Raw genomic sequence first — 24,955 nt, 5'->3', positions numbered from 1 at the left:
GCGAGGTGGTCTTAACGACGCGCCGAAACGCGACGCAAGCTGCATAATTTATGGTTTACTCGAGGCCACGAGAGACAAAGAAAGGGTGTTAATTAGGGGTGTGCGAGAACCCGAAATATCGGGAACCCGATGGTCGGGACGAGTCGAGAAGAGGTCGAGTCGGGTCTGGTCGGGTTCCCGAAAATTTCGAGATTCCCGTAAAATTTCGAGATTCCCGAAAATCTCGAGAATATGACATAAGACCGGAGTTGTGCAGAATTACAATTGAATTACTCTAGAATTATAATTACAAAGTAATTGAATTAAATTGTAATACAATTATGTTGTAATTTATAATTCAGATCTTCAGTCAATGAAATTACAATGTAATTCGTAATTGCAATGCGAAAGTTCCATAAAATAATAATGAAAAATAAAGAAGATTAAATATTGGTGTTACATTGTGAAAAAAAATGATGTCACTGCGGGAATACTGTTCGTGAAGAACACGGCTGTTCGACAGTAAACCCACGGTTACTGTATATGAAAGAAAAAATATGAAAATATATCGCAAGTTCTTCCAAGTTCTGGGCTATAATTTGGAGAGCTGTATTTTTATATATTATGTTATATTTCAATTATATTGTATTTCAATTATATTGTATTTCAATTACACATTGTATTTCGATTACATTGTGATTCAATTATATTGTATTTCAAGTATATTGTATTTCAATTATACTGTAATTCAATTATAAATTGCATTTCAATTATATTGTATTTCAATTACGTTGTGTTTCAATTATATTGTATTTCAATTACAAATCTGATTAAAATACTTAGTAATTGAATTACGTTGTGTTTGAATTATATAGTAATTCTTCTACGACGTAATTGAATTACTATTATATTAATTGAAATACAATGTAATTGAATTACTATTAATTGAAATACAATGTAATTGAATTACTATTAATTGAAATACAATCTAATTGAATTACTATTAATTGAAATACAATGTAATTCAATTAGCACAACTATGCATAAGACACTCTTGAAAAGAATTCGTGATGGACAACATTCTTTCAATTTCGAAAACATCTGGAATAAAAAATCCGAAACTATTAATGTATTCATTAAACCGAATATAAATGATTACTGGGTTCTCGAAATTTTTCGGGAATCTCGAAATTTTCAGGTACCCGACCCGATATTTCGGGTTCGCGCACACCCCTAGTGTTAATCATTCTAATAATCGTACACGCCGCAACATGCGATATCAATTACGGTAACCGGTCGTTGTCCCCGCGATTACGGCTTGCTGCCCGCCGCAATTTACGATTTTATCGTCCCCTTGCGCAGCGCTTGACTGTCTACCGATGCATTAGTCGCTCTAAAGTCTGCTAACCAGCCGAACGTCCTGCGCGCACGTTGCTGGACCGCTCCTGATTAAACTGGTGACGTAGGCGGCTAATCCACCAGTCTCGCCGTTCCCCGAGCACGTGTCCGGAGTCGTGACTCGGTAATTAGTAATTTTAATCGAGGACCAAATCCATCGGGAACCAGCGATTCTTCCGACTGCTCGAATAATTGAATCCGCCCGCTGTGCTGCGGGGATCCGCTCGATCGGAATTAGATCCATTTTCTTGGACCCGGAGCTCGGATTATTCCTTTGCCGCGGATTGCGCAACCGAACGGAGCGGAGTCTGCCGACTCGACCATGGCGCGCGGTTAATCGAACGTCTCGCTTTCTTCTCGTTCACGAAAGCATTTGATCACACGGTCCAGCAAATTCGCAAACAGAGTTGCCGTAATTATTTATTTATTGATGCCGTAAACCTAGTTTGGTTTATACAGGGTCATCCGTTTTTAAACGGCCAAACGTTAACCAGCTGTAGAGGACCCCAAATGGAACAACTTTTACCCTTATCACTTTTTTTGTTTCGGCCATCATTTTTTGAGTTTACTCAAAAATCATTTATTTCGTGTCGTCTTGAATATATTATAGTCCCGACTGACTAATCTCGGTTTTCTAGTGACCCGTCTCGCCTAAACCGAGAAGCAATGCTGGAGTCTCTGTTCAACCAGCGAATTCTCGTTATCGCGCCGCTAAGGGCCCGCTAATGAAACACTCACCAAGACGGACGCACGCGTTTCGTTCCGCCGTGGAAGCCTATCGTTCTCGATGGCAGTAATGATGCAAAAAATAGCGTTCCACGGGGATCGATCGGTCACCGACGGCGGAGAGACAAGCCGGAGGAATATTGTGGTTGCATGGAGGGCCTTGGCTGAGTGAATTCACCCGGCCAAATAAAGGGTCCTCTTAATTACGCGATTCGGAACTCGGCCAAGAAAGAGGACTTTCCGAGAGCTGTATTAACGCCTTTCCCGGAGACGTCGATATCGAACGATGTTGTTACTCGGTTCCTATCTGGATCGCCCTCGTTCTCATGCGAACACGCCCCATGGATCAGTCCGAGTGGGTTCGGACCACGTTTGAACAGTCAATTCAGAGTTGTGCAGAATTACAATTGAATTACTCCAGAATTATAATTACAAAGTAATTGAATTACATTACACAATTATATTGCAATTTATATAATTCATATCTTTTCATTCAATTAAATTAGAATGTAATTCGTAATTGCAATGGAGCACAATTATAAAATACATTGTAATTGAATTAAATTTTAATTCTATTATGTAGCAATTTATAATTCAGATCTTCAGTCAATTAAATTAGAATGTAATTCGTAATAGCAATGGAGCACAATTATAAAATACATTGTAATTGAATTAAATTGTAATTCTATTATGTAGCAATTTATAATTCAGATCTTCAGTCAATTAAATTAGAATGTAATTCGTAATTGCAATGGAGCACAATTATAAAATACATTGTAATTGAATTAAATTGTAATTCTATTATGTAGCAATTTATAATTCAGATCTTCAGTCAATTAAATTAGAATGTAATTCGTAATAGCAATGGAGCACAATTATAAAATACATTGTAATTGAATTATGAAAAATGAAGTAATAGGCAAGAAGAGGTTGAAAAATCCATGTAAAGGATTACACCTATCGTCGATTACCCCACTAAATACAGTTCAAATTATATCGTGTTTGGTACCATTTTGCTTCAGAAAAATGCCACGAATATGTTGGCGATAGTTCCATAAAATAATAATGAAAAATAAAGAAGATTAAATATTGGTGTTACATTGTGAAAAAAATTATGTCACTGCGGGAATACTGTCCGTGCAGAACACGGCTGTTCGACAGTAAACCCGCGGTTACTGTATATGAAAGAAAAATATAAAAATATATCGCAGGTTCTTCCAAGTTTTGGGCTATAATTTGGAGAGCTGTATTTTTATATATTATATTATATTTCAATTATATTGTATTTCAATTATATTGTATTTCAATTACACATTGTATTTAAATTATACTGTAATTGAATTATATTCTATTTCATTTATATTGTATTTCAAATATATTGTATTTTAATTATACTATAATTCAATTATAAAGTGCATTTCAATTACATTGTGTTTCAATTATATTGTATTTCAATTACAAATTCATTAAAATACTTAGTAATTGAATTACGTTGTATTTGAATTATTCATTTACGACGTAATTGAATTACTATTAATTGAAATACAATATAATTCAATTACGTAATTGAATTACAATGTATTTTATAATTCTACTCCATTGCAATTACGAATTACATTGTAATTTAATTGACTGAAGATCTGAATTATAAATTACAACATAATTGAATTACAATTTAATTCAATTACTTTGTAATTATAATTCTGGAGTAATTCAATTGTAATTATTCTGCACAACTCTGACTCCAGGTAAACGGTGCTGGTTGGCACCGATGTTTACCCAAAACATCGTCGTTTTACATTTGGAAAAGTTATCTAAGAAATGTGACTGTGCTTCTCGTTCGGCAAACGTCAGAGACCGAAGTACCTCTACGCTTTCTGAGCCTCCGTATCTCCAAGATTGTAACACTATGAGAGACAAAATTGTATCCTCCTCTTGGACACATTGCAAAGCGTGCAGCAGCTCTGCTAGAACTGTCGCTGGGCAGACCCGACGACGCGACAGTTACGGAATAGACGGGACAAAGGTGGGCGCGATTGGAGCGACTAGGTTCGATTGGAAGCGGGAATGGCTGTCAGCGTTGGTAGCATTAAATCAGCGAACTGCGTGGCGGCGAGAACGATGGGAGAGCACAGCGTACGGTTACATGTTCTGCGAGCGGTTGCAATACGTTCTGGCTGTGAACTGCGAGCGTGGCGGACGAAACACGCGGCCTGATAGCGGTATTACAGCACAGCCGGTGTAAAACCGTGCCCCGAATACGGTGGGGCAGGGGTGAGTCACTGGTACGCGCGTGTTTCCATCTCTCTCTCTTTCTCTCTTGATCTTTGTGGATCGTGGATCACGAGCGCGAAAAGCGGCGAAGTAGGAGTCGAGCGGAGCGGAGGTAGATTGAGCGTAATGTGCCTCTTCCTCCGACGCAGATACAGTCACGGTCACCACACGCGTACGGAGACACTTGTGGCTACGAGAGCCAGCGACGATGTGCGTGTACGCGCGTCACGGTGATCGCGACGGTACGAACGCACCAGCACGTTAACCGATTCGACAGACAGTCGTGCAAGCATGCTGGCGAATCTGTAACACCTTCGTCCCTCTTCCGTGAACCTTACTCGACCGCTGCTCGCGGTTTTTTGCGAAGACGACCCCGTTTTCTCGACAAAATTCTAATCACAGTTATAGAATATAGCTGACACACGGTAATTGTATTGGTTTGACATTGAGAAAATGGTCTTTTTTTCTGTTTAATTGCGCGTTCAGGTCGCTAGCACCTAATTGACGACAGTTATAGAATGTAGAAGACACGATGGTTGCATTTGCTCGGCGTTGAGAAAATGTTTCCGACGGCAGTTATAGAATGTAGAAGATGCGATGATTGCACTCGTTTGACATTGAGAAAATGCTTTTCTGTTTTATTTAATTGCGTGTTTGAGATCACATGGAACTAACTGACGACAGTTATAGAATGTAGAAGACACGGTGATTGCATTTGCTCGACGTTGAGAAAATGTTTCCGACGGTAGTTATATGTAGAATGTAGAAGATGCGATGATTGGACTCGTTTGACATTGAGAAAATGCTTTTCTGTTTTATTTAATTGCTTGTTTGAGGTCACATGCAGCTAACTGACGACAGTTACAGAATGTAGATGACACGATGATTGCATTTGCTTGACGTTGAGAGAATGTTCTTTCATTTTGTTTAATTGCGTGTTTGAGGTCGCAAGCACCTAATTGACGACAGTTATAGAATATAGCTGACACGGTGATTGTATATGTTTGACATTGAGATAATGGTCTTTTTTTCTGTTTAATTGCGTGTTCAGGTCGCTAGCACCTAATTGACGACAGTTATAGAATGCAGAAGACACGATGATTGCATTTGCTCGACGTTGAGAAAATGTTTCCGACGGTAGTTATATGTAGAATGTAGAAGATGCGATGATTGCACTCGTTTGACATTGAGAAAATGCTTTTCTGTTTGATTTAATTGCTTGTTTGAGGTCACATGGAACTAACTGACGACAGTTACAGAATGTAGATGACACGGTGATTGCATTTGCTCGACGTTGAGAAAATGTTTCCGACGGTAGTTATATGTAGAATGTAGAAGATGCGATGATTGCACTCGTTTGACATTGAGAAAATGCTTTTCTGTTTTATTTAATTGCTTGTTTGAGGTCACATGGAACTAACTGACGACAGTTATAGAATGTAGAAGACACGGTGATTGCATTTGCTCGACGTTGAGAAAATGTTTCCGACGGTAGTTATATGTAGAATGTAGAAGATGCGATGATTGCACTCGTTTGACATTGAGAAAATGCTTTTCTGTTTTATTTAATTGCTTGTTTGAGGTCACATGGAACTAACTGACGACAGTTACAGAATGTAGATGACACGATGATTGCATTTGCTTGACGCTGAGAGAATGTTCTTTCATTTTGTTTAATTGCGTGTTTGAGGTCGCAAGCACCTAATTGACGACAGTTATAGAATATAGCTGACACGGTGATTGTATTTGTTTGACATTGAGATAATGGTCTTTTTTTCTGTTTAATTGCGTGTTCAGGTTGCTAGCACCTAATTGACGACAGTTATAGAATGCAGAAGACACGATGATTGCATTTCCTCGACGTTGAGAAAATGTTTCCGACGGTAGTTATAGAATGTAGAAGATGCGATGATTGCACTCGTTTGACATTGAGAAAATGCTTTTCTGTTTTATTTAATTGCTTGTTTGAGGTCACATGCAGCTAACTGACGACAGTTACAGAATGTAGATGACACGATGATTGCATTTGCTTGACGTTGAGAGAATGTTCTTTCATTTTGTTTAATTGCGTGTTTGAGGTCGCAAGCACCTAATTGACGACAGTTATAGAATATAGCTGACACGATGATTGCATTTGCTCGACGTTGAGAAAATGTTTCCGACGGCAGTTATAGAATGTAGAAGATGCGATGATTGCACTCGTTTGACATTGAGAAAATGCTTTTCTGTTTTATATAATTGCTTGTTTGAGGTCACATGGAACTAACTGACGACAGTTACAGAATGTAGATGACACGATGATTGCATTTGCTTGACGTTGAGAGAATGTTCTTTCATTTTGTTTAATTGCGTGTTTGAGGTCACATGCACCAAACTGATGACAGTTACAGAATGTAGAAGACACGATGATTGTAGAGGCTCCGTAGAGGCTACTGAAGTTTTCAGTAGGAACCTGTACCTTCGATTCAGTGAACGAAAGTAGACGTAAAAGAATTCTCGAGTTCTTCTTTTTCTGATTATTCGAAGACCATATAGCGAAGATTTACGCCAGCATGAAAGTTGATCTTGATTTTCGTCCATTGTCGACGCACTGTGCGCCGAGAGGGCGAGGTCTCGACGGAGATCTCCTTTGTTTCAGTTCACAAACTTGCAAACCGCAATTGTCTTCGGCACTTCGCCGCGCTCCCATTTTCATTCGCGCAACAACGTCGGATACGCGCCCCGCTTTCGATAAGTGTCCCTGTGAACCTATTTCATTACTTCTATGTCGAGTACGTGTCTGCTTCGATAATTGTCCTTGCGGACCCTGAACGCGATACCTTTACAGGTGGTAACATCTCAATGGACAATGCTAATTGTCTTTGCTGGTTCTCGAGTCGAGCGGGCCGGTCAGTGTAGTTCAAAGTCGATCTGTTCCATTTTCCGGAGAGGTGTTGCATTGAGGAAAGCATTGGGAATTTCTAGGTCTTGCAGAAATCGTGGTTAGGGGCCTCGAAATTCTACTTTGCCCAAGGCCCCAACTAGTTATAATGCGCTACTGTTAGTCCAGTCAATTAATTAGGAGGTAAACATACTAAAAGTCTCCACTCCTAGGAGGTTAGCGGTGTGCAGGTGGGCACGTAGAAGGTCCCATTTCTCGGTTTTCCGCTTATATCTCGGAAACTATGCGTCCTAGCGATAAGTGCATTCTATACAAAATTAAAGCTGACAAAATGTGCCACAAGATTCATTGGATTCAGTTTTTCGCTATCTCGCATAGTTTCCGAGATATCCGCGCTCAAAGTTCACTAATTGTGCTGTAGAGTTAGCTAGTCAAATAAGGCAAACAACTCGGAAATTATGCGAGATAGCGAAAAACTGAATACAGTCAATCTGATGGCAAATTTTGTCAGCTTTAATTTTGTATAGAATAGTCTTATAGCTAGGTCGCATAGTTTCGGAGATATACGCGCTCAAAGTTCACTAATTGTGCTGTAGAGTTAGCTAGTCAAATAAGGCAAACAACTCGGAAACTATGCGAGTTAGCGAAAAACTGAATAGAATCAATCTTATGGCAAATTTTGTCAGCTTTAATTTTGCATAGAGTGGTCTTATCGTTAGGACGCGTAGTTTCCGAGATATAAGCGGAAAACCGAAAAAGCACCCGGCTCACCTCCCAGGAGTAGGGACTTCTGGTATGTTTACCTCCTAAGTAGTCCAAACAAAGTCCCAAAGTTAAAAATTGTGTTCCTTCCATTTCCCTCTACACCCCCCTTATGAGCCATGGAATGGACTATGTAGAGCCTAGTCGAATTTACTTGCAAAGATATTTTCTGCACGATTATAGATGTCTATCTCGACGGAAATTTTAGAATTTCCTTAAAATCTTTAGTTACGTCACCATTCGAACGAGACTCCGCGGTTGTTATTATCGGAGACGACCTACCGCTTTACCCGTTTCGCGTGAAATTTTCCCAGGTCCGAGAGGACTTAACAAGAACGTGGAAGAGAGAACTGGAAGCGTGAAAAGGATTAAAGTGAACTGCGGTGTGCGGGATTGTGGAAAAATCGAAGGCGCGAATGTCTCTAAAGTGGTTCCTGGACAGGTCGTTCGAGTCCTTCGAGCGTTGTAGAGATAGTCAAGTGTCGCACGGTTGCAGTTGCTCGTGTCCGGACATTTCCGCAGAAAAGTTTCACAGGCCACGTGCACACACGGAGGACGGGGGACCGTCAGGTAGTGGGCGGCGTAGTACAGTTTCGACACAGGAACAACCAGTTAGCTAGTTGAACGTTCGACGCCGTAGCCATGGTGTATGACACAATGGTCCGGGGGAACATTAGGCCAACGTTAGGCGATGTTAGAGCGATACGTGAGAGAGTGGTACCGGCAGACCAAGCGCGCGGCATTATACCTGGCGCTATTACGTGCCATTAAACCACGTTAAACAGCACTTCCAGCACGTTTAAGGTCAGGTGTATGGGAGTGGGCAGATCGTTCTTATTTCCATTCAGGAATTTCTTAAACATCTATGCCCCGAATTACCATTCTCGTGTTCCGTTACCTCGCCGCCTTCGTCCGAAATATGTTTCCCGTCTTCCGAAACCAAACGATTCGACCCTTTTTAACACTGACATTGAACGAACGTATTCTTCCGCTGAATGAACCTGTGGGTCAAAGTAACTTACAAGTATCAGTTCAGTGAACGAAAAGTTGTAGAGGGAAATGGAAGGAACAGAATTTTTAAGTTTGGGTCTTTGTTCGGACTAGTTAGGAGGTAAACATATTAAAACTCTCCACTCCTAGGAGGTGAGCGGGGTGCAGGTGGGCACGTAGAAAGTCCCATTTCTCGGTTTTCCGCTTATATCTTGGAAACTATGCGTCCTAGCGATAAGACCATTCTATACAAAATTAAAACTGACAAAATGTGCCACAAGATTGATTGGATTTAGTTTTTCGCTATCTCGCATAGTTTCCGAGATATCCGCACTCAAAGTTCACTAATTGTGAAAAAGAAATTTTTGCCTTATTTGACTAGCTAACTCTTCAGCACAATTAGTGAACTTTGAGCGCGGATATCTCGGGAACTATGCGAGATAGCGAAAAACTGAATAGAATCAATCTTATGGCACGTTTTGTCAGCTTTAATTTTGTATAGAGTGGTCTTATCGCTAGGACGCATAGTTTCCGAGATATAAGGGGAAAACCGAAAAGAGGGACCTTCTACATGCATTTGAAGTTAAAATTGAAAAATTGAAGTTGAGTTTGAGAAATTGATGTTGAAACTGAACAATTCAAGTTTAAATTGAAAAATTGATGTAGAAATTGAGGAATTGATGTTGAAACTCAAAAATTGAAGTGGAAATTGAAAAATTAAAGTTGAAATTGAAAAATTGAAGTTGAAAATGAAGGTTTGAAATTGAAGATAAAATCGAAAAATTGAGGTTGAAATTGGAAAATTCAAGTTGAAATTGAAATTAAAATTGAAATGGAAGTTGAAAGTGAAGTTTTGAAATTGAAATGGAAGTTGAAAGTGAAGTTTTGAAATTGAAGATAAAATCGAAAAATTGAGTTTGGAATTGGAAAATTGAAATTGAACTTGAAATTGAGAAATTGATGTTGAAACTGGAAAATGGGAGTGGAAACTGAAAAAGTGAAGTTTAAATTGAACTTGAAATTGGAGTGTTGAAATTAAAGTTGAAATTGAAGAGTTGAAATTGAAAGCAAGTGTTGAAATTGAAATTGAAGCAAAAACACTAACTCGAACAAATAATACCGAAGTAAACTGTGAGGGCGGATATCTCGGAAACTATGCGAAATAGCGAAAAACTGAATAGAATCAATCTTATGGCACGTATTGTCGGCTTTAATTTTGTGTAGAGTAGTCTTATCGCTAGGACACATAGTTTCCGAGATATAAGCGGAAAACCGAAAAAGGGGACCTTCTACGTGCCCCCCTATACACCGCTCACCTCCTAGGAGTAGGGTAAACTTTTAGTATGTTTACCTCGTCACTAGTCCAAACAAAGTCCCAAAGTTAAAAATTGTGTTCCTTCCATTTCCCTCTACACCCTCCTTACGAACATTCATTGACTGGACTATATCCAGAGTTACAAGTATCTCTATCTCTGTCTCTTTGACAGTACCGGCAGAGACGAAACGCGTCATGTGACAGTAGCGTCGTAGAAGGGGAAGGTAGAGTGGGTACACAAGGCTTGACACTCTTCTTATCGTTTTCACCATCGTATATACATTCCATTATGATAAAATAAACGATCTTGTAATCTGGATGACTTCCGGCGGAGGAGATGTCGGAAAGCATCGCGATACTCTGCATCGTGAAAGTTGTCTTTCCCTCGTTAAGCGTCCGCGAGACGACGCGACGGTAGAGTAACCTCCCACACGCTCGAAGTCGTGCCGAGCTTTGTGTTATCATTCCCGCGAGTCTGAGTTTCAAGTATTCCAATCAGCGGTTACGCGACAATTCCCGCGGGCGTCAGCTCATTCATTTTCCCCGCGGCATTGTCCAGGAACAGACTGCCGCGAAAGAAAGACGGACACCGACACCGACGGCGGCGGGAGGATAGATAGAAGATGGCGAGGCTAGGCGTTTCGTCGGAGGCATTCAGCGACACCGACTAATTTATCTCGCTCGAACGGGGGCTGGCTCTCGATACTTCTCAAGGATGCCGCGGAGGAACGTGGCGGGCGTTATTCAACGGAGATTGCGGGGACGATGCCACGAGCCGGCCGGCCCCGCGGAATACGCAAGTCGACGGCATTTAACTTTCATCGGGAAACGGAATGAATGGGCGCGGCGGCGTACCCTTCCGATAATCGATCCCGTTTTCCCACGTTTCGACCTTCGTTATCGGATCTTCCCGCTGCTCGAGATTCCCGGCCGACACGGTTCCTCGAGCGATCCAATTTTGTCGGTCGCCTCGTCGAGAAAATAAATGGACGGATCAGCATCTTTGCGTTTGACACGATGCAATTTAGATAGAATTTATATATATATACACAGCTATAGAGCACGAGCACTCGGACACACTCGAATCTTCGCTAAAAATTGCTGATATTTTAACACTTTACCCACCTATTAATAGGATTTTCAATAATTTTGCTGTACCAAAAGAAAGCATAGGAAACTTTCTTTTACATCGCCATCTTACATGAAACTAATAAATTTTTTAATGTTTTCGGCGCAACGGTTCGATCGTTTATTAAGAAATTTTAAAGCAGCTTTGCTAATTGTCAAACGAAATCAACAGCCATGTAGATTTTTGGAGTTATGTGACGGGTTTTGTTTTTGGTCTGTGACTACCGCTGGAAAGGCGAAGGAAATACGCAACTTTTATATGTAAAAAGTTTCGTGATTTGATCAACAAGTAAAATTTTATGGCCAATTTTCCGAGTACATGCTTTTTGGCTTCCTGAAATAGTGGTTGGGTTGTGAGACACTCGGAAAAATCAAGTAAAAGTGGTAAAATATAAAGTAAAAACCATGTAACTTTATGCAGAAATGAATTTTTATTTATTTTAAAGACATTAAGTGACCAAAGGAGTTGAAAAGAATGGCAAAAAATTGAAAGAAAGCAAAGAATGGCGGACAAAAGTAAAAAAATAAATATTATGAATGGAAGGATTCAATAATCACAGCATCTTTGCATTTGACACGATGCAATTTAGATAGAATTTATATATATACACAGCTATAGAGCACGAGCACTCGGACACTCTCGAATCTTCGCTAAAAATTGCTGATATTTTAACACTTTACCCACCTATTAATAGGATTTTCAATAATTTTGCTGTACCAAAAGAAAGCATAGGAAACTTTCTTTTACATCGCCATCTTACATGAAACTAATAAATTTTTTAATGTTTTCGGCGCAACGGTTCGATCGTTTATTAAGAAATTTTAAAGCAGCTTTGCTAATTGTCAAACGAAATCAACAGCCATGTAGATTTTTGGGTTATGAGACGGGTTTTGTTTTTGGTCTGTAACTTTCTGCTTGATGAAGATATCAAAGAGTTTTGTATACCGTTGGAAAGGTGAAGGAAATATGCAACTTTTATATGTAAAAAGTTTCGTGATTTGATCAACAAGTAAAACTTTATGGCCAATTTTCCGAGTACATGTTTTTTGGCTTCCTGAAATAGTGGTTGGGTTGTGAGACACTCGGAAAAATCAACTAAGAGTGGTAAAATATAAAGTAAAACCCATGTAACTTTACTTTAAGTACAGGAAACTTTCTTTTACATTGCAATCTTACATGAAACTAATAAATTTTTAAATATTTTCGGCGCAACGGTTCGATTGTTTATTACGAATTATAAAGCAACTTTTCTAATTGTCAAACAAAATCAACGTTTCGATCCTAGTTTGGTTCTTTTTCAAGATTTATTTGAATCGCGTAATTTTTTACGTCTACCTGTTAAAGGATTTCAAGAATAATAATGCAAATAATGCTTTTTTCATTTTATTTTTACAAAAAATTTGCTATAATCACGCGAAAGTCCTTTTGAAACCATGTGCTATATGTGATAAAAACATTGTCGATCGCGGTCACGATTTGTGGTTCACTCTGTGTTCAAAGTGGCACAAACCAGGTGCAGCACATTTCGTTCGAAATTAGAAAACAGTTAACCATTCGTAATACTTTGTTATTTTTATTTTGTAAATAATATGTGTGAACGCAGAACCGCCATATTTAAATCTTCACTTTTTAGAAACGAACCCGTAAATGGGGACACTTGTGGCTATGCCTTATTTATTTATAAGAATTGCAAAATGAATGGTGAAAAACACATTTATGGTAGATACTCTTCTGAAAACCCATTTTCGTCGGTTTGTTAGTTCTAGTCTTATAATTTAATGAATTTTTTTCTTTACATTTTGTGTAGATTATCTTAAACTTCAATAACAATCAACTTTTTATTAATGATTTTTATCGTGGAAAATTTTAGAATAACTGTTATTTTTGGTCCCTGATTGGAACTCGACACATATTTCACGTCCAACCGTAAAAAAAAAATTCCCAAAAAATTAATTACTTATTTTCAACTATAAATAATTAGCAAAAAATTCTGAAAAAAATCTGAAATATAGAGTGTATCTACATCTTTTGTTTGCCGTTTATCCCATGTCGATATCTTTTCTCGTTTTAGAGCAAATTGCGATTAAGTGCGGGGGAGTTTACCTCAATATCACCCCTATCGGTAGGGGTAGACATTTGAAATTTTACACAATGTTTTTTTAGACATAAAGCGACGTTTTAAGGCAGGAATCAGGAAAATCGGAGCGGGGGCCGCTGGCCCATGCTTATCCGGCTAGACCCTTTAAAACCGGATTTTCTTTGAAAAATCTTCTTTCAAAAGAAACCGACAAACCCTACTCTAATGATTGTCGTTAGCAAATGGTGGCGGTCGTAGGCTGTTGGTACGCGTCCGCAGGCACTCGTTTATGTGAATACTCGTTTAATTAAAAAGTGTAGACCCGTTTCGTTTGTCCGGAAAGAATTCTAGGAGAAATATCGCGAAAGAATTTAATACCGCGAGGCGACGCGACACGTGGCGATGGTCGTCTGCGATGTAATCCCGCAGTAGAAAAGGCCGCGACTGCTCAGACACAGGTTTTCGATTTGAAGGTAGATTTACGGCGAACGTCGAAAGCGCCGAGACCGTTGTCACACGTCAAAACTGTTGCACCTGGATCTGTTCCACTTTCCGACGGACAAAAAAATTAAATGCACAGTCGGCGGCCGATGCAATGGTTCAAAGGGTATGCCTTACAATGAGCAACGCGCGCGCGCGCGCGTGTGTGTCCGTGGGTGTACGTTCTCAAGCCAGATTGCATTTTTCTGGAGTTTCTGTGGCTTCCGTCGACGCATTCTCCACTTTCGTCACGATATATTCCCGTAGATTTAATGTCGCATCACTGTGTTTTCTGCTCCCGTGCTCGGAATATTTTTTCGCGAAAGTCGCGCACAAACAGAAAGGACGTTAATGGAATCCTATCATGCGTTAAAAATTCCATTTTTGTAATGTTCTTCCAGATTACAGATTATCGATCGAGCGAAACTCTGAAGGGCCGCTTCGTTCACAATTAAGTGTAATTACAGAACAATCCATTCGACCTGCCAACCCATTTGTCGCTGATAAACGGATCGACGATTTTTATTCAAATTCGATGAATTCTTCGATCGCAATGGATTAGTTGAATTTATAACGTCGAAATCGATTCGCAGATAATGAACCGTGAATTGTTTTTTATTGAAGCCGCTATACAACATTTAATTTCGTTTCGTTTCAAATTTAATTCACTGCGACGATTCGCGAGCGAGACAGGGTTTCATTGAATTTCACGGGATTCTCTATAAAAATGCAAATTTCTGCGAATGAACGACGACGTTAAGCAATACAGCCCGTGCAAAATGGATCACCGCTCTTCCTAACTATGTTGGATTGCGGAAGTTTCATAAAACACAGCTATAAAATATAAAAAGGCCAGCAGGAGTTTGTCTTACTGTCACGTTTTATCTGGAAGTATTTTTTTATAGAAGTAAAGGGTAAAATTTGTGCCTTTCTTCTATAAATTATGGTGTATTAGGTATGTATTTGGTACAGATCGAAGTTTCGATCCTGTAGGATCAATGGTTCAGGAGTTATGCTTGCTTAAAGTTGAGCAATTTACAGTGTTTTTGATAGGTAAGGGCGCCGCCATATTGGTTTGTAGTAACGATCGCGAGCCGCTAACCGACCAACCAACTCATAAATTATTCTGCTCCTTAAGCGGCGCGCGACCGTCACTACAAACCAATATGGCGGCGCCCTTACCGATCAAAAACACTGTAAATTGCTCAACTTTAAGCAAGCATAACTCCTGAGCCATTGATCCTACAGCATCGAAACTTCGATCTGTACCAAATACATAACAAATACATCATAATGTATGGGAGGAAGGCACAAATTTTGAGTCCGGTGAAGTAAAGAGCAGCCGAAGTGAAGAATAACTTATCTGATGTGAACGTCAAATGAGAGTAAGTTTGTTAGAAGCTTCTAGAAGTTTTAGTTTTATAATTCACTGAAATAAAGGGCAACACTGATGTGAACGTCAAATAAGAATAAAGGGTCTAGCCGGATAAGCATGGGCCAGCGGCCCCCGCTCCGATTTTCCTGATTCCTGTCTTAAAACGTCGCTTTATGTCTAAAAAAAACATTGTGTAAAATTTCAAATGTCTACCCCTACCGATAGGGGTGATATTGAGGTAAACTCCCTCGCACTTAATTGCAATTTGCTCTAAAACGAGAAAAGATATCGACATGGGATAAACGGCAAACAAAAGATATAGATACATTCTATATTTCAGATTTTTTTCAGAATTTTTTGCTAATTATTTATAGTTGTAAATAATTAATTAATTTTTTGGGAATTTTTTTTGCTATCTTCCCCTGGGTTGACACACCTACCAAAAAATTCTAAAATATTGCTATGATTCTAACCTATTTTGTAAAAAAAACTTTCAAAAGTGTCCGTTTGGTGGAACAGTGTCAAAAAAAAAATAAAGTATGCCGGCGAACGGTCGGTTTGATCAGTAACTTGCGGTGGCTAGTGACGGGAACGAACGAGAAGTCGGCGCATGTACGGGAAAGCTGATACATGTAAAAATGCGACTAAATCTTCTAATGTATGATTACAGTTGGAAGTCTAAACAATTATATTTTAGGAAATAGCTTACATTGAAGAAGAAAAATACGTGTAAAGCTAGTTTGTTGCTGTCAAGTAACAGAAAGAAGAAACTTCTCACAAGTATGTTGTATGGTCACGGTGTTAGAGGCTCTGCTCGATGCTACGGAGGGCTCGAGTTCTCGAATCCTCCCTGAACTCAACTTTCTCTTCTTGTTTTTTTTCCTTTTCTTATATGTATTTATAAACTAAACGATTTTTATTGTTTGCACTTCAATATTCTATATGATAAAATTACAAACATAATTATTAATTTGTAATTATCATATAGATTAAAATTCCCAAAAAATTAATTAATTATTTTCAACTATAAATAATTAGCAAAAAATTTTAGCAAAGTTAGGGCAGTTTTAATATTGAGCGAATTTTGAACTAGCTGTGGCCGCTGAAATCGGGCAAATACCCCACTGTGCGTCGTCACAAGTGTGACGAGCGCGTAAGTGCTTGCAGATCGGCGGATATCGGCATCGCTCGAACAGTATGGCGAGCAGTTTCGAATGGTGGAATGAGATCGTGAAAGGAAAGTAAGTCCGATTGGACATCGTTAAACTCGGCGGAACGTTCTTCCTGCGTGCTTCCACGGCGTCTGACCATTCACGGGGCGACTCTACTTGAACCAGCAAGAGCTGGAACACCGCTGTTCCTTCGGAGCGCGCCCTTTGTTGCAACCGACCAGTCTAAATAATTAAAGCGGCCGCGTCGCGATGAAAGAACGCCGGGAATTCCGTCGGACTTTAATTACTGGCGGAGAGTATCCACTTTGGGCCGGATACTTTGCTGAATAATTTTTCTTTTTCATTTAATTCCGCCGCGCCGTTTCCCTTTCAGGCTGTTGAATGCGTCTCGATCCGTGACGAACACCGCGCCGCGCCGCGGCAACAAACACGCCGTTTCAACGAGCTTTCTCTTGAATGTAACGTGGCTAATGAAACCGGCTGCGAAATACAAAGAGAGTACGTTGTCCTAACAGTGCTCGACAGTATCCGCCAGTCTCTACTCCCGAAACTCGTCGAAATAATAGATGAGAGTTGGGGAGACCCACGGTCGAAAGGAACAGTTTGATTTTCGACTACGTTCTCGACTGATTTGCAATAATAATGTTCATGTTCTCAATTAAAATGGAAGTCGGAGAAAGTGTTACAACCCTTCCGTATCTCGGGGTGGCTGTAATTGGACAGCGGATTTAATGGGTTTATGGAAAAAATGAGTAATTTACGACAGTGAAATGAATTTGTTCGTTTGTGCCGAATGAACGTGCAGAAAACGGAATTTAATATGAGAATGACTGGAGAGCCCTCAGCTATATTTCGGAAGATTCTATTCGCGAGGTACGCGTAAATCAAAGTTGAGCCAGTATCTAGAAGCCCCGGGCGCGATGAAGATTCTACAACGGGCCAGGAATGATCATCTAGCTCCTTAGGCTTAATCCGGCCTAACAAACACTCGAGCAAAGGATCTGGCATGATCCCGATCAGCAGTTCTCGCATCCTTCGAGCGAGAATGGCTCTCGGTTCCGAGCCAGAACCACCGCTATTCTCTCCTGATATTTCCAAAGGATTGGCGGCGGGTGTAGCGATGAGACTGTAGCGTATTGGCGGAGGCGAATAGGGTCATTGGTTTTCCAAACCAACGGACCAGCTCCCGGGAACCGTTCCCAGACTCTGATAAAGCCTCGGCTCTCCTCGACATCGATCGTCCTGGATGCGTTCGTCTCCGCGTGAACCTAACCCCCGCGCCCTGGACTCCCGAAGGGACCCTGTTTAATCCACGGGGAGATCGCGGATTTCCGGTCGGAGGATCTTGCTTTCCTTCAAAGAGTCCGTCGACTCGAGGATTAAATACGAAACACTGGAAATATTCAATTCTCCTCGTGTGTCTCTTCGAAGGTTCACTGTCCTCCAAAAGGTTCTCCATCATTTCCGGCAGAAGCGTTGCGCGAACCCGAATATTTTATTCGGGCTCGGGTCGCCTCACCGCGGGCCCAATCGGATTTACAGTTGGTCCACAAAGTATTCGTACACATTAACAAAAAGGAATTGCTTTTTCAAAATTGGACTCAACAGCTTGAGTTTCTTTTCAGCAGAGTTGTGTTAATTCAATTACATTGTAATTCAATTACATTGTAATTCAATTACATTGTATTTCAATTAATAGTAATTCAATTACGTCGGAAATGAATTACCATACAATTCAAATACAACGTAATTCAATTACTAAGTATTTTAATCAGATTTGTAATTGAAATACAATATAATTGTAATACAATGTAATTGAAATACAATATAATTGAAATGCAATTTATAATTGAAATACAATATACTTGAAATATATACAATATAATTGAAATGCAATTTATCATTGAATTACAGTATAATTGAAATACAATATAATTGAAACACAATGTAATTGAAATACAATGTAATTGAAAGACAATATAATTGAAATGCAATTTATAATTGAATTACAGTATAATTGAAATAAAATATACTTGAAATATGTACAATATAATTGAAATGCAATTTATAATTGAATTACAGTATAATTGAAATACAATATACTTGAAATACAATATAATTGAAATGCAATTCATAATTGAATTACAGTATAATTGAAATACAATATACTTGAAACATATACAATATAATTGAAATGCAATTTATAAGTGAATTACAGTATAATTGAAATACAATATACGTGAAATACAATATAATTGAAACACAATGTAAATGAAATACAATGTAATTGAAATACAATATAATTGAAATGCAATTTATAATTGAATTACAGTATAATTGAAATACAATATACTTGAAATATATACAATATAATTGAAATGCAATTTATAATTGAATTACAGTATAATTGAAATACAATATACTTGAACGTAGAACAAAAAGAAACGTATAATGTTAATTTTATTTAAATAATATGGAAATGCTGATTAATTTCCCATTTATTTTGGTTTTTGATATTGTCAATTCATAAATAACGTAGAACAAAAAGAAACGTATATGTTAATTTTATTTAACTAATATGGAAATGCTGATTAAGTTACCGTTTATTTTGGTTTTTAATATTGTCAATTCATAAATAACGTAGAACAAAAAGAAACGTATACTGTTAATTTTATTTAACTAATATGGAAATGCTGATTAATTTCCCGTTTATTTTGGATTTTGATATTGTCAATTCATAAATAACGTAGAACAAAAAGAAACGTATACTGTTAATTTTATTTAACTAATATGGAAATGCTGATTAAGTTCCTGTTTATTTTGCTTTTTAATATTGTCAATTCATAAATAACGTAGAACAAAAACAAACGTATAATGTTAATTTTATTTAAATAATATGGAAATGCTGATTAAGGTCCTGTTTATTTTGCTTTTCAATATTGTCAATTCATAAATAACGTAGAACAAAAAGAAACGTATAATGTTAATTTTATTTAAATAATATGGAAATGCTGATTAATTTCCCGTTTATTTTGCTTTTCAATATTGTCAATTCATAAATAACGTAGAACAAAAAGAAACGTATATGTTAATTTTATTTAAATAATATGGAAATGCTGATTAATTTCCCGTTTATTTTGCTTTTTAATATTGTCAATTCATAAATAACGTAGAACAAAAAGAAACGTATATGTTAATTTTATTTAAATAATATGGAAATGCTGATTAATTTCCCGTTTATTTTGCTTTTTAATATTGTCAATTCATAAATAACGTAGAACAAAAAGAAACGTATACTGTTAATTTTATTTAACTAATATGGAAATGCTGATTAATTTTCACTTGATTTCGGTTCTGAGTATGGTTACTTTGAATAACGTAGAATAGAGAAGAAAAGAACAAAGCATTATATTTTTCGGTTTGTTTAAGAAAAACCGTCGTTGGGTCCGGAACTACGTTCGGAGACGTTCGCGGGCGCGATGAAGCACATGCACGCGATTTGCTCGATGACGGAACCGTTCGCGGGGCGACATACGGGCAGCAGCATGTCCGCGAGTGCATCGTGTGCACTTAAACGAGCTCAATCGTACGCGACCCCATTTAAATAACGACGAATTGGATCCCGGAGTGTCTCGTTTTCTCTTGACGACGCGCGACGAAGCGGAGAGTCTTGCACGCCTCGGTTTCCCGTCTCAGCCGGCTCCTCCCGAGAAGTTCGGAACGATCCGGTTGCCGCCGGTTGCGCCAGGTATTCCTTACCGGCAAATTGAGTTCCGGCGATTTCGTTAACGTCAGCGCTTTGCTGTCCGGCCACGATTTCTTGTAATCGAGACGATTAATCGAGGCGACGACGTGGATCGCTTCGCTGCGCCTCGGAATAGCTGCGTTGATGACGACCGACGACGCAACGCCGGAGAAACGGTGGCCTTGGCGACATTGCATCGCGGAAAAATGATCGCGAGAAAAATAACAAAGCTCTAACTTCTTTTTAAATAATTCTATCGTTCGGATTTTTTAGACATTTTTGAATATTCAATGATCGTGTCAGATGTTGACACCATCCTTGAAAACGAGGAAACAGCTAATTGATTGATTGTTAGTTAGAGTTGACCATCTACAATGAAGCCAGAAAAAGGGTGGTTACTTTAATATCGTTTACTTGCGACGATTAGTATGAATTACAAGTGAAAGGGCAAATAGTAATAAATATAAAAAATAATACATGAAAAAATAATAAAAAATTTTTTTTAAATAATGTAAATGATCATAATAATAATAATAATAATGTCTCCAATGTAAATGATGGGCACATGGGAATAAAACAAGTCAATTAATTTATCCCCGCATTTCTCAGTGCGTCAAAACCGAGAGCTCGGGAATTAGCTTCCGCGAATCATATTTCCATCAAACTTATTATCGAATATATTGTACTCTTGATATTAGATATTTCAGAGTCTTCAATATCATTCCTACATTCTTTAAACTTCCGTAGCTAGCAATTCACCCGTATCGATAAACCTTTACCACTCGAGGTTTATCAACAATTCTTTGTAGAGTTACACGAGAGAGAGAGCAGATCTTCCCAATACCTTACCCTTTTCGAAATCCTGTCACACCCGGTGGTGAAATAGACACCGGCTAGTTCACGACTACCCCTTTCTCCTAACCTAGAGGCGACCCGGTGGTGAAACCGACATCGGCTAGTCCACGACTACCCCTTTCTCCTAACCTAGTGGCGACCCGGTGATGAAACAGGCACTGGCTAGTCCACGACTACCCTTTCCTAATCCAGTAGCGACCCCGTGGTAAAACAGACATCGGCTAGTTCACGAATAGCCCTTTCTCCTAACCTAGTGGCGACCCGGCTAGTCCACGACTACCCTTTCCTAACGTAGAGGCAACCCGGTGGTGAAATAGACACCGGCTAGTCCAGGACTACCCCTTTCTCCTAACCTAGAGGCAACCCGGTGGTACAACAGACATAATCTAGTCCACGACTACCCCTTTCTCATAACCTAGTGGCGACCCGGTGGTGAAATAGACACCGGCTAGTCCAGGACTACCTCTTTCTCCTAACCTAGAGGCAACCCGATGGTGAAATAGACACCGGCTAGTCCACGACTACCCTTTCCTAATCTAGTAGCGACCCCGTGGTAAAACAGACATCGGCTAATTCACGACTACCCCTTTCTCATAACCTAGTGGCGATCCGGTGGTGAAATAGACACCGGCTAGTCCAGGACTACCCCTTTCTCATAACCTAGTGGCGACCCGGTGGTGAAACAGACATCGGCTAGTCCACGACTACCCCTTTCTCATAACCTAGTGGCGACCCGGTGGTGAAACAGACACCGGCTTGTCCACGAAAACCTATCCCGTGACACCCGGAGATGAAACAGGCACCGGCTAGTCCACGGCAATCCCGTTCACACGAACAAACCTCGGCCTCGTCTATCCGCCAGTCCCCGGCTCGTAAAACTGTTGAGAATTCGTAAGTGCGATTACCTAATCATTGATGTTCTCAAAGTTAAAGTTACAGTTTCCGAAGCTAGGTTCCTAAGCTAAATGTCCGTGCGGACATGTTATAGTACGACGAATAGAATCATTTGTATTTTAATGATATCACTGCATATCTTGTGGAGGACGTCATTCGATAGACCAACATGGAGAAATGTGGATTTAACGTCTCATATGTAAATGATGGGAATAAAACTGTATCACAGTGAGATATTGATGTGAATCAAGAACTGGCAGAAGTGCGAGGGTTGAACACCGCAGCGAACACGAGCATCGATCCCCGACGATTGAATAAACAAAGATTGACCGAATGATGTATATTCGAATGATTCGGAGAGCGAGCGAAAAAAGCCGGAATAATTGGAAGTTTGATGAGACTAGGAGAGAGAAAGGAACGCGAGGTAGGTAGCGCAGCGTAGTGACAGGTGCGCTTGCTCCGATGCCAAAGTTCTGCTTCCACCAGCCACCAGTCGTCCCGAGAGGAACAATGAACTGGCCGTGGCGCCCGGCGTTCCTATCCAGTTCGAACCGGAAAACCGGCGACTGGCGGTCTCGGACGGCTGGCGATAGCGACGACCAGTTATTGGATACTTGGCTATCGACAAGGTCTCAGCTCCTCGTTCCTCCCTCTTCTGCGTTTCAATAACCGGGGTTCACGTAACTTCTTGATGACGCGGCCCAGACGATTGCAGGTTGATCGTCCTCACCTTGACTTCTCGCGATAACCGCCAACTATTACGGAAGATACGGGACACGCGTGCGCTCCCACGCCATTCTTTCCATCTTATCTTCTGACGTCGCCCGGCGAACATGCTCCCGCGAATAATTTAAATTTTAAAAAATGAGTTTATTAGTTATCTCACATTCTATAATTAATTTTTACGATACTGTGAAACATGAGCCGTTAGATAATGCTTGTTGTTTCAGAAATTATGTGGAGTTCATTCAGTGTTAATAGCCTTTTCCTTTAAATATCTCGACTTAGACCAATTTTATAATTAACCCTGGCTGCTCTTTACTTTACCGGACTCAAAATGTGTGCCTTTCTCCAACGAATTATGATGTATTTGGTATCGAATCCAGTAGATTTGTACCCGGCGTGGATGCAGATCGAAGTTTCGAGCCTCTAGGATCAATAGTTGAGGAGTTATGGTCTCTTAAAGTTGAGCAATCTGCAGTGTTTTTGACAGGTAAGGGCGCCGCCATATTTGTATTGTTAGGACTAGGTCGACGGGGCAGCAAGGTAAGCGGCTCGAGGTCGTCACTACAATCTAGTACAAACTAATATGGCGGCGCCCTTACATTTAAAAAATGCTCAACTTTAAGCAACCGTAACTCTTCAACTATTGATCCTACAGGATCGAAACTTCGATCTGCATCCGCGCCGGTTACAAATCTACTGGATCACATACCAAATACATCATAATTCGTAGGAGAAAGGTACTAATTTTGAGTGAATGAAATCAATGTAATTTTTGCGATATTATGAAAAATGAACCGTTAGATAATGCTTGTTGTTTCAACATTATATGGAATTCATCGAGTGTTAATCTCGGGAAGGGAAAATGAAAGCCAATTTTGTTACCATTTAGAATAAGTTTTGTGACATTTTGTTCTGTGATCTTCTGCAGGCAAATCGATCACTTTTTGCAGGCACCGTCGTCGATTTTGTTCTGAATGAAATATGTTGTAGTCCACGTGAAAATAGAGGGGTTTAAGTCATCATTTTGCCGGTTTCAAATTTTTTCAGAAATGGCAAACTTCAATTTTGTCCCATTTTGGCGAAAACGGGCCTGACTTACGAATTTTTATCTCAGGATCTGTTTGTCCGATTGAGCTAAATTTTGTTTTATTCGGGAAGGATTGGACTAATACAAAATGATTTTTCCAAGCCTGCCATTTATCAAAAAAATCGAAACAGGCAAAAATAATGAATTAAACCCCGCCACATGGACTACAAAATATTTCACATAGAACAAAATCGACGATGGTGCCTTCAAAAAGTGATCGATTCGGTATGGAATGACCGGTCAATAATTACGTAAATCAAGGTGGTAATATCTGGTGAGCCCACCCTGTATAAGTCCATTGGACGCAACAAATAATAGCGTTCTGGGTCGAATGTTTTCGTTGTGATAGCAAAAATATCAAGGGAACCGCATTGCCAGCTCTTCCTCTAAGGAATATTAATAAATGATTGGATCGATCGTGGGATCATTGATGGAGGGTGGCATCGGGGATTAATTTTACAGCCGGATTGCCGATGATCATTACTTTTTATACACCCTGTACACTACCGCTCAAAAGTAGCCGGACAGTTGCGAAATGTGTAACAGCAATTTATAAAAGTTACAAAAGCATCTAAAATATTTTTTCTTGTGGAATATCTAACGTTTTAAGTTAAAAACTACCTTTCTTTTTTCGCATGGCCAACTCGATCTCTCCTTCACTCGTGTTCTTGGCTCTAAACTTAAAAACTTGCTGATCGCAGCAATCTATCTATTAGTTTTCTATTCTATCAGAATTTCTTTATTAGTATATTTGTATCGAAAAATTCTCTGAATTCGCTCTGAATTCTCCATAAGAACACGTGTTAAAATGTGCAAACTTTAAGTTGCTATAATTCTTAAACGGTGCAGTAAATCGAACCCAAACTTTGGTAATTGCATTAATTTAGTAAGAATTATATTTTGTCAAATTTTCAAAAAATTTGTTTGGTTTTTTTCAATGTTTAAATAGGGTTTGAAGTGCAATTTATGAATTCTCCATAAGAACACGTGTTAAAATGTGCAAACTTTAAGTTGCTATAATTCTTAAACGGTGCAGCGAATCGAACCCAAACTTTGGTAATTGCATTAATTTAGTAAGAATTATATCTCG

The 24,955-nt window shown here is 39.3% G+C and overlaps 1 protein-coding gene and 1 long non-coding RNA gene across 10 annotated transcripts in view; one reads left to right on the top strand and one right to left on the bottom strand.

The window, feature by feature from the left end:
* The window catches only part of Atpalpha (sodium/potassium-transporting ATPase subunit alpha), a 253,830-nt gene that overhangs the window by 58,970 nt on the left and 169,905 nt on the right, over nucleotides 1-24,955 (top strand). The gene's annotated exons all lie outside the window — the stretch shown is intronic.
* Nucleotides 1-24,955, bottom strand: part of LOC143218304 (uncharacterized) — an 86,378-nt gene that overhangs the window by 52,903 nt on the left and 8,520 nt on the right. The gene's annotated exons all lie outside the window — the stretch shown is intronic.

This window comes from Lasioglossum baleicum, chromosome 19, assembly GCF_051020765.1.
Source record: "Lasioglossum baleicum chromosome 19, iyLasBale1, whole genome shotgun sequence".
Classification (NCBI taxonomy): Eukaryota; Metazoa; Arthropoda; class Insecta; order Hymenoptera; family Halictidae; genus Lasioglossum; species Lasioglossum baleicum.
The sequence above is the reverse complement of the archived record's forward strand: the minus strand, read 5'-3'. Positions and strand labels throughout refer to the sequence as shown.